The following is a 13,945-nucleotide window of genomic DNA, read 5'->3' on the forward strand; positions in this document are numbered from 1 at the left end:
AGTATGTACCAAGTGTCTTGCCATTCTCATTTTAAAGAGAATTTTGACTCTGTTTCTTCCAAGATATATTTGTTCAGTCTTCTGGTGATCAAAGATCTGACTGCCATCAAGGTGAACTTCAACTCATAGTGGCCTTACAGGAAAGGGTAGAACTGTCCCTGTGAGGTTCTGAGACTATAATTCCTTACAGGAGGAGGAAGCCCCATGTGGGGGTTTTGAACTGCTAACGTGCTAGTCTTGTGGTTAGTAGCCCAACAGGTAGCCTAATAGGGCATCGAGACACCTTATCCTTCTGGTAGGTCGTGGTACATTCAATATTCTTTGTCAACACCATAATTCAAAGACACCAGTTCCGCTTTGGCCTTTCTTATCCATTCTATAGCTTTGCTTCACAAGGTGACTGAAAATACTGTGGCTTTGGCCCTCAAAGTATCCTCTGCGCTTTCTTAGCACTTTAAGGAAGTCTTGCACAGGGAGCTTGCCCAAAGCAACATAGGGCTTGCTTTCTGGGTTGTTGCTTTCATGGACTTGGCTGTGGATCCATGTAAATGAAAATATTTGTCAATTTCAATATTTTCGCTACTCATCATGATATTGTTTATTGGTCGAGTTATGAGGACTTTTGTTTTCTTCATGTTGAGGTATAATCTACTCTGAAGGCTACCATAGTCCATACAATCAGTAAGTAATTCAATTCTTCTTTGCTTTCAGCAAGCAAGATTTTTAGTTTAGTTTTGCTTTTTAAAACTATATATATATTAGAGAGATTAACAAATGAGCACAGGTAGAGGAACTTTAGCACCACAAAGAAAGATGAGATGGGAATAAAACATGTACGTTGGACCCAGGTTCCTGAACGGAGAAGCTCCTAGACCAGTGATTCTCAACCTGTGGGTTGCGGCCCCTTTGGGGGTCGAATGACCCTTTTACAGGGGTGGCCTAAGACCATCAGAAAACACATTTTTAAAAAACATTTTATTAGGGACTCATACAACTCTTATCACAATCATACATATACATACATCAATTGTATAAAGCACATCTGTACATTCTTTGCAGAAAACACATATTTCCGATGGTTTTAGGATCAGAGACACCGCTCCTCTCTCTGTCTCCAGGTGGGTCTGCCCACATGCAGATATGACCACATACAAGTACCCAGCATGCAGACTGTTTCCAATGCTGCACCATACTTCAAGACAAAGTTTCATTGGTTTGTCATTAGAAACAAATATTTCACAATATATTATCACATTTTGTTTTTGTGATGAATCACTATACTTTAATGATGTTCAATTTGTCACAATGAAAACACATCCTGCCTATCAGACATTTACATGATGATTCATAACAGTGCAACATTACAGTTATGAAGTAGCAATGAAAATGATTTTATGGTTGGGGGTCACCACAACATGAGGAGCTATATGAAAGGGTGGCAGCATTAGGAAGGTTGAGAACCAATGTCCCAGACCCAGAGGAAGACTGATGCCAGGACAGATGGAGATCTCCAAGAGAAGCTGGGCCAGACTACCGAGGGGGACGTGGAACTGGAGTTGGAGCCTGAGACCAGTGGTCCGGAGCAGCCACCAGAAAAGCCCCGGAAGCATGATAGGGGCGCAGCGGACCTGGAGCGAGTCACCGACTATGCGGAGGAGAAGGAGATCCAGAGTTCCAACCTGGAGACGGCCATGTCCGTGATTGGAGACAGACGATCCCGGGAACAGAAAGCCAAACAGGAGCGGGAGAAGGAACTGGCAAAAGTCACCATCAAGAAAGAAGATCTGGAGCTGATAATGACTGAGATGGAGATCTCCAGAGCAGCCGCGGAGCGGAGCTTGCGGGAGCACATGGGCAATGTGGTGGAGGCTCTTATTGCACTAACCAACTAATCTGTGGATGTCACTGGATTAATTTATTGCAACAAAGATGCTTTTGTTTTATTAAGTAAAAAAAAAAGAAGCTGGGCCAGAATCTTATCCCAGAGCCAACAGACAAAACTGCGTTTAGAGCTGGTGACTTGAATTTGTATTTTGAGCCTCCTAAACTGTGAGAGAATCAATTATTTGTTGAAGTCATCATCTTGTGGCATTTCTGCTAAAGCAGCCCTAAACAACTAAAACAGGAGTAGAAGAGAATATAAAAATTTTTTAAATTTTCCTTTTCATTATGCTTTAAATGGGAATAAATTATATTTGCAAACTGATAGGGGTGAGGCAATAGGGAAGAATGCAGACAATGGACTGGAAGAGAAAACTGAATGTATGTGTTTGCTAAGGAAAGAAGAGGGAACTTCAGAAGTTGAGATAGATGGGTTGGTCTTTGAGGAAATGTGGGTTTTGTTTTTTTAAGCAGATGGAAGAAGGCAAGGTAAACACAAGCAGAAGATTTTGTGAAACTGGACACTGGAGGATGAAAATACTTGGCCGAGAATTCTTTATTTCTCCAAAACACAAAGTGGAGTTTTCAGCTCAAAGTGGAGGGACCAAGATGAAAAGGTATCCGAGCGAAGAATGGAGAGGGAAGCACTGTAATAGGATTGAAAGTGTTGCGTGCCTTTGAGTTGGGAAATCACATGTTTATTGAGACTGGAGAATGCTGAATTATGGTCATTTCCTGTAACATATTTGTAGTGGCCACCCAAAGAAGACAGCAAAGGCAATCGGCACATATGGTGATTTGTGAGATAAGTGATTTTGAGCAAGGAAGACATGAGGACTCAAACTCACTGCCATCAAGTTGATTCTGACTCATTGTGACCCTATAGGACAGGATCGAAGTACTTCTGTGTTTCCAAGATTGTAACTCTTTTGGAGAGAAAAAGCCCCATCTTTCTCTCAAAGGTATAAGGCCAGTAAAATAATTGTATAGGAATTATTATAGTGAAGAATGACAGGATTTGAGTTAGATAAGAGGAAGAGATGGCCTGGAATAAATAGGTGGGTAGAGGGAGAGTTGGTAGGAGCAATGGAGGTCGAGGAGGGAATTGGAAGGATGGAAGCTGTGCTGAGAAGGCGAAAGCTTGGTTAAAAAGTGTAGGGCACGGTAAAAATGAAAGCTCTTCGATAAGATTACTTGAGACAGTGGCTGCATTGATGGGCTCAAACATAGGGGCAATTGTGAGGATGGAACAGGGCCAGGCAGTTTCATTCCGTTGTACACAGGGTTGCTATGAGTGGGAACCAATTTGGTGGCACCTAACACCAACAGAAACGACAATAATGGTCTGTTGTGTCTGGTGATCACAATGTCTAGCAATTAACCATTGGCATGCTAGAGAAAATGGCCAATGGAGACGGGACGCCTGCGAATTAGGGTGACAACGCATCCAGACATTAGAATGCGCTATTTACAAGGATGGTGAAAGCACCTAGAATAGTGACAACCGTTAGGCTAGTGAGTCAAAACACCAAGTAAAAGCGTCAAGACTTCCAGGATAAGGAGATGTTACCAGGAGGAGATGAAAGGATAGCAGGTCTCACTCAATGCTATCTCTAAAGAGAAAAATTATCTCCAAAGTGTTTTTATATACATTCTCACTTATTTTCCATGATAACTTTGTGAGATAGGCAGCTTGGATAATGTTATTACCATTTTATGTGTAAGGAAAAGAAAAAAGTCTCAGGGAGACTATAAATACAACAAAAGCAGTTATACAGGAGCTCACGCTGTTGTCCTCTATAATAAATTAAAATGAAATTTATGAAATAAATGAAAGCTTATGTCTTACTTACCAAATGTTTAAAAGCATCCATCATAAAACATCCTTTCAATGGTAGCCTGTACAAGTCCAAGCATATTTTAAATTTCTCGGTATATAAAAAGTTCAGTTTTCCTTTTTTTCAGTGGCCTGTATCATGTAAAGTAAGGCTAAAGGAACCAGCTGAGCATTTGATTCCTATTATCGTAGAGAGAGGACATTTTTAAACCAATGATGAGATTAAATTATCATAACATTTTAGAAATAATTGTTATTTAAAATTTTTTTCTAAGGAATTAGGAGTAAGCAAAAGAAAAATAATAGATGTGAGTTTATTTAATAGATAGTATTATATGTGAATATGAATTTTGCACTTCGGGAAAAGAGAATGACACATGCATGTGCTATGTAGCACTTTTACAATTTTTTAAAGCCTGTGGGGTAAACGAGATTATTTTCCTCTCTCTCTCTCTATTTTTTTAATTGTTTTGTCAGGCTTAACTGCTCTGGATTTTCCCACCTGTTTAAGCATGCAAATTAAACAAAACACTTAACTGCACTTTATTGTGCTTCATTTTAACTTGGATCAGAAGAATTTTAATCAAAGCTGTAGCGAACCTTTAGGAAAAGCTGAAATGTTGTATTATTTGTAGTCATTTTAATTGGTCAAAATATATTGTATTCTTTGCTTTATATTTAAAATCAGTTATTTCTAGTTACCCTTTCAAATAGATGGATAATTTTATTCCATGTTTTCAGGTGAACAAATGCAAAGGGTAAGTGGCTTGCCCAGGGGCACAAATTGAATCAGTAGCAGAAGTGGAATTATAACTCCAAACTACTGACTCAAAGCTTAGTCCAATGAGCCATGCTGTTTCTCAAGTACTAAGCATATTAATAGTCCCTCTAAGCAGGAAAGGGAGCTCTAAATGGAGCATGTCCCATCCAGAAGACCTATGCAACATGGTACAGAGACCTACTTCTTTCACTAAGGCAGGGAACATTGTGGAACTCTCTTTTCTGAGTTGTTAGAGGGAAAAGACATGTTATGAATTTAAAGAGCAACATGAAATACATGTTGCAAAGTAGCAGTAACATTTATACTTGCAAAATCAAAAGAGTACTTCATTTTGTTTCCCAATACTGATACTAAACCTGTGATAGACAATGGAGTATTAGACAAAAACCTAGGTAATTTATTTATCTTTTTATCTCTGGTTTCTTTTAGACAAATCATTTAGAAATTGTTTCGAAAGCAACTTTTCAAATTTTACTTAAATGAACATTTGGGAAAAAGTTTTCCTAACTCATCTCTCTTAAGTTCACCCAGGTACATACTTTTCTGATTCTATTTTAACTCTACAACTCAAACCAGTGATTCAGATATTTGAGTTATTAGACAGGAACTTTAAATTAACTATGACTACTAATGTGTTTAAGGAAAAATAGGCAATAGAAAGACTGTGTTGAAAGTAGAGATTAAGATAAATTGCAAATTAAAAGTAAATAGTTTAACTTCTGGCTATGATAGGCTAGCTTGTCTTACGTGAACTCTCCTGCTGGGAACTATTTAAAAACACAAGAGCTATTTGAAGCCACTGGAGATGAACCAAAAAAGCCAGGATAAAAGGAACCATGATCCCAGAGAAAAGAGAAATGCATTGAAATGAGCCCCTCGTGCACATCAACTTTCCACTTAGGACATTTGCAGATTCATGGCATGAGCACTGAGGCTAAGAATACAGTGACAGTCTGCATTTATTGCAGTCTTAGGAGACAAATGTTGGCAAGGTGATAAGGACCTAACAGACTAAGATCCCAGAATTGAGGATACCACACAGGTGTGAGCTCAAAAATGTGTGAAATTTCCCTAAAAGGCCTGGGCTGATTTGTAAACTGTAAGGGGTGAAATTCAGAGAAATGAAGTATAAAGGAGTGGCTTGGAGTTTAAAGAGTGGAGTAGAGACTTGGGCAGACTTAAAGATCTGGGGAGATAGGTCTTGGAATTTAGGGACCACCAATGTAGAATAGGCTAAGCAAACATTTCAGGATTTTATATGAAAATACAAGAATTCCTTAGGAACTAAAGGATATCTAAGTTATTAAAAGTTGACTTCAAATTAACTGTGACAAATGTGTTCAACTCTAGTCGATTGTGCCAAGAATGATGAAGTTGAAGAATAGCACTGGTCACACTCACAAAGAACCCTTCAAGACCTACCTTGAAGTGCAATGCAGCGGCCAGATAATATTCATATCCCAACCAAGAAGACCAGTTAACATGACGATTATTCACATTTATATACCTACTACTATTGGCCAATATGAAGAAATGGAAGACTTCATTCACCAATTTCTACAGTCTAAAATTGATCAAACATGCAACTGAGATGCATGGACAATTATTGGTGACTGGGATATAAAAACTGGAAACAGAGGAAGACCACGTTTCAAACGCCCTTTTCCAACAACGTAAAGGCCTCGTACATGTGGGCCTCATCAGACGGGATCCTACGTTAAACCAACAAGAATTACTATAAAAATGGTAAAAAGGTCTTAGTAAACAAAAATATCATAATGTGAAGTGTTGTTGTCTCTACATATCTGCTACCTAGTTTTATACACCCATGAAGATAGCGTTTCCATCTCGCTAGCCTTTCCCTAAAAACAATTCTGCACTGTTTGGTTTATACCAGGTCAAAATGGCAGTTTTTGCTTCCTGGAAGGGCTCAAATGATGTTCTTTTTCCGTGTTTTCAACTTGGAGAACAACAAATGGCTCGAAGGGGTAAGATCTGGGCTGTAAGGTGGGTGGGGTGAGGTTTCCTACCGAACATTTTGTTGGCCATCCCTTGCTATCCTAGAAGGTGGAGTAGGTGCACAGTTGTGATGAAAAAAAAAAATTCCTTTGCACGAATTCCCTGTCTTGATGTTCACCAATGCAATATTCTTAAAATGAACTTCTGACAGGTCACTGCGATCATCCTTTAGCTTTTAAGAAAATCTAGCAATCTTGCCCCTAAGGAATCCTGAGAAACAGTAGTCATCAGAAGCTTTGGAGCTGACCTGCATTTAATTTAACTAGAAACCACTGTTTTGATTGGGCGATTTTCTTAGGTAACCTAATAACAGTAAGACAAACGTATTACTGAGAGAATTTGTCCACCACCATCCCTCGAGAGCAGAGACATAATTAAAAACATTTTGCTGTAAATAAACCCGTGCATGTAGAAACTGAAACCCTAGTAGCAATGCTTTTTTGGGAAATACCACTGAGACATCGAAATATTGTATGTTTATTACTGTTGGGCCTACTAATACAAGGAGTTGTCTATGATACAAGTGTGTAAGTGCTTCATTTCTAACGGAAAACTTGGGAATTTGAGTGTAAGCCTCAGAAGAAAGACCTGGCAACCTGCTTCTGAAAGGCCACCTCCCCGGAAGTCCTGTGGAGCACAAACCTGCTCTGCACACGTGGGGCACCAAGAGTTGGAACTGATGTTTGGTTACTCATAACAAAAAAATGGATCTCTGCCTAATGATTATACAAGTCTCAAATGGTTGTCACATATGCTACCTTATCATCCTTTTAACTCTTGAAGTCAAAGGTCAGATGTTATATTTTCCAAATGAATCGCCTTGTATGTAGAGTCACAGAATTAGCAGCGTCAGGATTCAAACTTTTAAGAGTCTTCCTCAGATAATTATTTCCTGCCACACTTACTGTTGTATTAGCTCCTTTAGAGTGTTGCTAGTGACCAATTTAGTAAACATTGGATGGATGTTGGAGGTTTTAGAATTCTGAGAAATCATTCCTAAAGAATGATAATCATCTTTCATGCTATAGGTATCTCAGGATCCTAGAGATAGACATAATTTTGACTTGACTGCTTTGAATCCCTCTGTGAAAGAAGGATGTTTGTCATTTGCTTTAGTTAATAGTGCTGCTGAATCAGGTGGATTTGGAAAAGGACATGGAGTGAGGGATAGCAAATGGATCATGGATCAAAGCAAAGAATATTAGAGAGATGTTTACTTGTGTTTTATTTATAATGCAAAATCTTCTGACCGTGGATCATAACAGACTCTGGATAACATTGAGAAGAATGGGAATTCCAGACCACTTCACTGTGCTCACGTGGAACCTGTACATGGTAAGAGGCACCGATAGGGAATTCTGTATGTGTAGTTTAAAATTAGCAAAAGTGTGAGTCAGTGGTGCATACTTTCATCATACTAATTCAATCTGTATGCTGAGCAAATAATCCAAGAAGCTGGGCTCTATGAAGAAGAACATAACATTAGGATCGAAGGAAGGCTTACTAGCAATTCGCGATGTGCAGATGACACAACCGTGCTTGCTGAAAGTGAGGACTTGAAGCACTTGCTGATGAAGATCAAGGATTGTAGCCGTCAGTCTGGACTACAACTCAATGGAAAGAAAGCTAAACGAGAGCTGAGCATGGGAGTGGAGCCGAGCTCGTAAGCCGCCCACCTGGCCGCCTCGCCGCTCCTCACCTCGCTCTCGCCGCCTGCTCTCCCTCCTGCGGCCGCCACCTTCCACCGTGGCCACCTCGACAAGTTCCCACTTGAACAAAGGCGTCAAGCAGATGTACATGGCTCTGCCTCAGGGCGATAAAGTCCAAGCCATGTATATCTGGATCGATGGCACTGGAGAAGGGCTCCGCTGTAAAACCCGAACCCTGGACTGTGAGCCCAAGTGTGTGGAAGAGTTGCCCGAGTGGAATTTCGACGGCTCCAGCACGTTCCAGTCTGAAGGCTCCAACAGTGACATGTATCTCATCCCTGTTGCCATGTTCCGGGACCCGTTCCGCAGGGACCCCAACAAGCTGGTGTTCTGTGAAGTCTTTAAGTACAACCGAAAGCCTGCAGAGACCAATTTACGGCACACCTGTAAGCGGATTATGGACATGGTGACCAGCCAACACCCCTGGTTTGGAATGGAGCAGGAGTACACCCTCATGGGGACAGATGGGCACCTCTTTGGTTGGCCTTCCAATGGCTTTCCTGGACCCCAAGGTCCGTATTATTGCGGTGTGGGGGCAGACAAAGCCTACGGCAGGGACATTGTGGAGGCTCACTACCGGGCCTTCTTGTATGCTGGCATCAAGATTGGAGGGACGAATGCCGAGGTCATGCCTGCCCAGTGGGAGTTCCAGATAGGACCCTGTGAGGGAATCGACATGGGGATCATCTCTGGGTGGCCCGCTTCATCCTGCACCGTGTGTGTGAAGACTTTGGAGTGATAGCAACCTTCGATCCTAAGCCCATCCCTGGGAACTGGAACGGTGCAGGCTGTCATACCAACTTCAGCACCAAGGCCATGCGGGAAGAGAATGGTCTGAAGTACATTGAGGAGTCCATCGAGAGGCTAAGCAAGCGGCACCAATACCACATCCGCGCCTACGACCCCAAAGGGGGCCTGGACAACGCCCGGCGCCTCACGGGATTCCACGAAACCTCCAACATCAACGACTTTTCAGCCGGCGTGGCCAACCGAGGTGCCAGCATCCGCATTCCCCGGATGACCGGCCAGGAGAAGAAGGGTTACTTTGAAGACCGCCGCCCCTCTGCCAACTGTGACCCCTTCGCGGTGACAGAAGCCCTCATCCGCACGTGTCTTCTCAACGAGACCGGCGAGGAGCCCTTCCAATATAAAAACTAAGCGGACTAGACCTCCAGCCGACAGGCCCCTCCCAGCTCTTCACCCCACACCCATGTTTCCCCCTCTCCCACTCGTTCCTACTAGCTGTAACTCAGAAGACAGAATATCAAGGTCTTTTTTATTCCTTGTGCCCAATTAATAACACTTGTCTTTTTTGGGCCCAGGGTGGGGGGTCACTTTCTTACTCTCTACACACCACCTCCCTTTCTCTGTGTCTGTCTCCAGCTTTCTGGAAGACTGGGGACTAGTGCATTAGTGGGGCGGGGAAACCATAACCACTGCTTCCATTAATCAGGTGTATTTTTCCAGTAGGCCTAGCTACCCCCAACAGACTTCTTTCTTTGAGGTGGCTGGAATAGGGGATAGGGCCTGACTCATTCTGTGGTTAGGTCAGGATTTCCTGCTTCTGGTGGGAAATCTCATTTCTTAAAAGGAATATAACCAACGTTACATTAAAAGTGGGGACTTGTCTGAGAGGGAGGGGAGGGGCCAGGAAAGAAAATGCCCTTGGTCACACCATCCTTGATTAGGGCAAACAGCCTTGGCCTCAAGATTACACTCGGAATAAAGTGGCTATGACCCCCCCACCTCAAGAGAAGAAAAGTTCTTATTGCTTGGTCCTCCATTTATAACACAAAGCAGAGTAGTATTTTTATATTTAAATGTTAAAAACAAAAAGTATATATATAGGTATGTGTGTGTTGTTTTAAAGGATCATCATTAAGTTTCAGCACCTGGGTGGAAGTCAAGGTCCCCCTTTGAGAAGGAACAGGGCAGGCAGGGCACTGGAGGGGTTCTCTGCCCACCCTCCTGAAGGGAGCGAGATCTGCTCCGGCAGGTGGAAGGTTACCAGCAGCAAGTCACCTGAGGAGGCCCTCTGGCAATGGTTTATGGCAGTTATAGGACACACACGGGCTTATGTACACACACACACAACACGGGTGTAGACATACAAGTTGACTGGTCAACTTAAAAACATGTTACCGACAGGTGTCTTGGGGGTATTTTCTGGTGGGAGTAGCAGGTCACTAAAAGCAGGCCTTTTGATATATTAAAAATGTTAAAGCAAAAAAAAAAGAAAGAAAGCTAAACTCCTCACAACTGGACCAATAGGTAACGTCATGGTGAATGGAGAAAAGATTGAAGTGGTCATGGCCTTGATTTTGCTTGGATCTGCAATCCATGTTTGTGGAAGCAGCAGTGAAGTAGTCAAATGATGCATTGCACGGGGCAAACCTGCAGCTCCAAGACCCCTTTAAAGTGTGGATGAACAAGGCTGTCCCTTCGAAGAATAAGGTTCGCTTCACCAAGACCATGACCTTTTCCATTGCCTTTTATGCATGTGAAAGAGGAACAAGGATTAAAGAAGGCCAACGCAGAATGATGGTGCTGGCGGTGAACAGTGAAAGTACCATGGACTGCCAGAAGAAGAAACAGATCTGTCTTTGAAGAAGTCCAGCCAGAATGGGCCTTAGAAGTGAGGATGGTGAGACTGCATCTCACGTGCCTTTGACATGTCGCCAGTAGGTAACAGTCCCTGGAGGAGGACATCAAGTTTGTTAAAGTGGGAAGTCCGAGAGAAAGAGGAAGCCATCAAGGAGATTGCTAGACACAGTGGGTGTCGCAATGGACTCGGCGATTGTGAGGACCGCGCAGGACCAGGCGGTGCTTCTTGCTGCTGTACATACAGGTGCTATGAGTCAGCAATGACAACAGCACCTAACAACAACAAGAAGAAATAGTACTACTATAATAGAAATGCCACCTGTGGGTGGTTTTAATGACAAGAAATTAATGTTCTCACAGTTTATAAGGTTACAAGTCTAGACTCATTGGAATGAATGGCTCCATGGGAAGGCACTCTCTGTCCACTCTGGGGAAAGCTCCTCCCTGGTGTCTTTCAGCGTCTTTTTCTAGGTCCTTTGTCCACCAGGTGGTCTGCAGCTTCTCTCCGTGTGTGCCTCCTTATTTAATCTTCTTTCATAGCTAAAAAGAGACCGATTTAAAATACTGACAATATTAATATTACCTCACTGTGGTAACAGCTGTAAAGATTAGAATTTGTAACACATATGGGGAGGGAATAAATTCCATAATACCGTCCCTCTTTCATATATCTTTTGATGAAAACCCTCAGTGCTCACTGATCACAATATCATACAGATGTTATGAATAAAAATTCATTTTGTTTAAATTTCCATTGTAGCAACTTGCCCCATCTCTGTCTCTACTGAAATGAGGAAACTTTATTATTCTTTTCTAAATACTGAAGGAATGTTAGAGACTGTCTTTACATTAGTTGTCTTTTCTTTTATCATCTCACCCTACTTAATTCAGGATTTCCTCCTGTCTTTTAGTAAACATCCACACATTGGTTGAATGTCTCTGAATATCTCTGTGCTAGTCTGGGTACATTAGAGAAACAAGTCCACAGAAACACATATGTATAAGAGAGAGTTTTATATGGAGGGTAAGTGCAAATCAAGAAAACATCCCAACCCAGTGCTGCCCAAGCCCACAAGTCCAACATTAACCCATATTTCCGACACCAAGCCACAAAGTCCTCCTCCATCTCACAAAACTCACACAGTGATGCCGACTGCAGGAGGAAAGCCGAATCAGTGAATGTGTAAGCATCTCAGCGCTGGCAGGGGTCTCTACATGGCTGCTCCAGCATCCAGGGCTGCATTGGGGTAGGTCCATGTGGCTTCTCCTTGGGGATGTCTTGCAGGAAGTGAGCCTTGCCACCTGAAGCAGGGAACTGGCTAAGGCAGCTGCACCCTGGTCTGACCATCAGAGAGCAAGAGACCCAAGAACTAGAAAGGCTAGGCTCACTGAACCATTTATTCCTATACCCTTCAATTAATCCCACATGTGTTTATCGACCAGGTTGGCACAATAAACTAACTACCTTATTTCCCAAGCCCCAAAGTCCAACATTTTAGCCCATATGTCCGACACCAATCCACAAAGTCCTCCTCCATCTCACAAAACACACACAATGATGCTGACGGCAAGAGGAAAGCTGAATCAGTGAACATGTAAGCATCTCAGCACTGACAGGGGTCTCCATGGGGCTGCTCCAGCACCCAGGGCTGAATCTGGTAGGTCCATGTGACTTCTCCTTGGGGATGTCTTGCAGGAAGTGACCCTTGCCAGCTAAAGCAGGGAACTGGCTAAGGCAGTTGCACCTTGATCCGACCATGAGAACGCAAGCGACCCAAGAACTAGAAAGGCGAGGCTCACTAAGCCATTTATCCCTCCACTCTTCAATTAACGCCACATGTGTTTATCGACTAGGTTGGCTCAATAAACTCACTACCTCAATCTCCCTATTAGAAAGATTCCCGTCTTGCCAGATCCCCCAAATATGAGATGTTACCCTGGAACCACTCTCCGAGTAAGACCTGGTCAGTGAACAGGATAAAGGTTTTGTTGTTTTTTGTAACAGGGCGTTAAAAAGTTGGTGGATAATTGGAATGAAAAGATAACAGGAAAAATTCACAAACCTGTTGAACCCCCTGGTATATCATGAGGAGCTCTGGTGGTGTGGTGGATGGCCATTTCAGCTGCATAGTGGATTAAGAGATGCACTGCAAACCACAAGGTCAGCAGTGGGCAACCACTAGCTTCTCCGCGGGGGAAGGTGAGGCTTTCTACTCCTGTAAAGAGTGTCACCCTGCGAAAATCACAAAGGCAGTTCAGTTTTGCCCTGCAGGGCCATGGTGGGCCACACTCGACTTGATGGCAGTGAATTTGATTTGGGTTTGGAATATCATGGCTGCTAGGTAATATTTTGCCCGGCTTATGTAAATTTAGAATATCTATGTCTTTTCTAGAAGTGATTCGGTCTGCATTTGTCCCTATTAAATGTCCTCAAATTTGTGACGATTGTGAAGAAGTAGATCCTGTGTTTTCTTAATAGGATTGCGAGCTAACTCTGCATCTTTGGCCATTTTAATTAGTACATTCTCAGCATCAATGCTGAACTCATAAGTGAGAAAAATAAAATAGGATTCACAGAGCTGCTATGTATTTGTGGATAGCTACTCGAAAGGCTTAATTTGCTTTCCAGGCAAATGGAGAATGGCACACATGTGAGAAAATGCTATTTATAAAGAGAATAAGGGGCTTAAGAAATTTATTTATGCTCTAGCAATTAAGTTCTAAATGGTTGAAGTACCACTATGAGACCCCATGGAGAAAGCATCTCTGATCAGGTTTTCATGACCCTTAACCTCCCCACCATGTCTTTTTTGTAGTTGTAAAAATATATTTAATGCAACATTTGCCAATTCAACATTTTTCACGTGTGTGGTTTAGTGACGCCAATCAGAGGAATTGTGGTGTACAGTCATCACCAACATTGTTGCCAAACAAATAGGGACACACTGCTTCCTAAACGGTGACTCCCCCTTCACTCCCTTCCTCTCACCCTCAATGCCTGGTCTAGATATCCCACACAGGTGAGACTATGTCCCTTTTGTGATGGACTTTTTCCACTCAGCACAATATTCTTGAGGTCCATCCATGTTTTAGCATGCATCCGTCCGTCATTTC

General features: G+C 42.5%; 2 pseudogenes; both read left to right on the top strand.

Annotated features, from left to right (window-relative positions):
• The first annotated feature begins 1,463 nt into the window (after positions 1-1,463).
• On the top strand, positions 1,464-1,962 carry LOC142424030 (huntingtin-interacting protein K pseudogene; annotated as a pseudogene).
• A 393-nt stretch (positions 1,963-2,355) lies between these two features.
• On the top strand, positions 2,356-9,499 carry LOC142424031 (glutamine synthetase pseudogene; annotated as a pseudogene).
• Positions 9,500-13,945: the final 4,446 nt, after the last annotated feature.

This window comes from Tenrec ecaudatus, chromosome 13 (genome assembly GCF_050624435.1).
Source record: "Tenrec ecaudatus isolate mTenEca1 chromosome 13, mTenEca1.hap1, whole genome shotgun sequence".
NCBI lineage: Eukaryota > Metazoa > Chordata > Mammalia > Afrosoricida > Tenrecidae > Tenrec > Tenrec ecaudatus.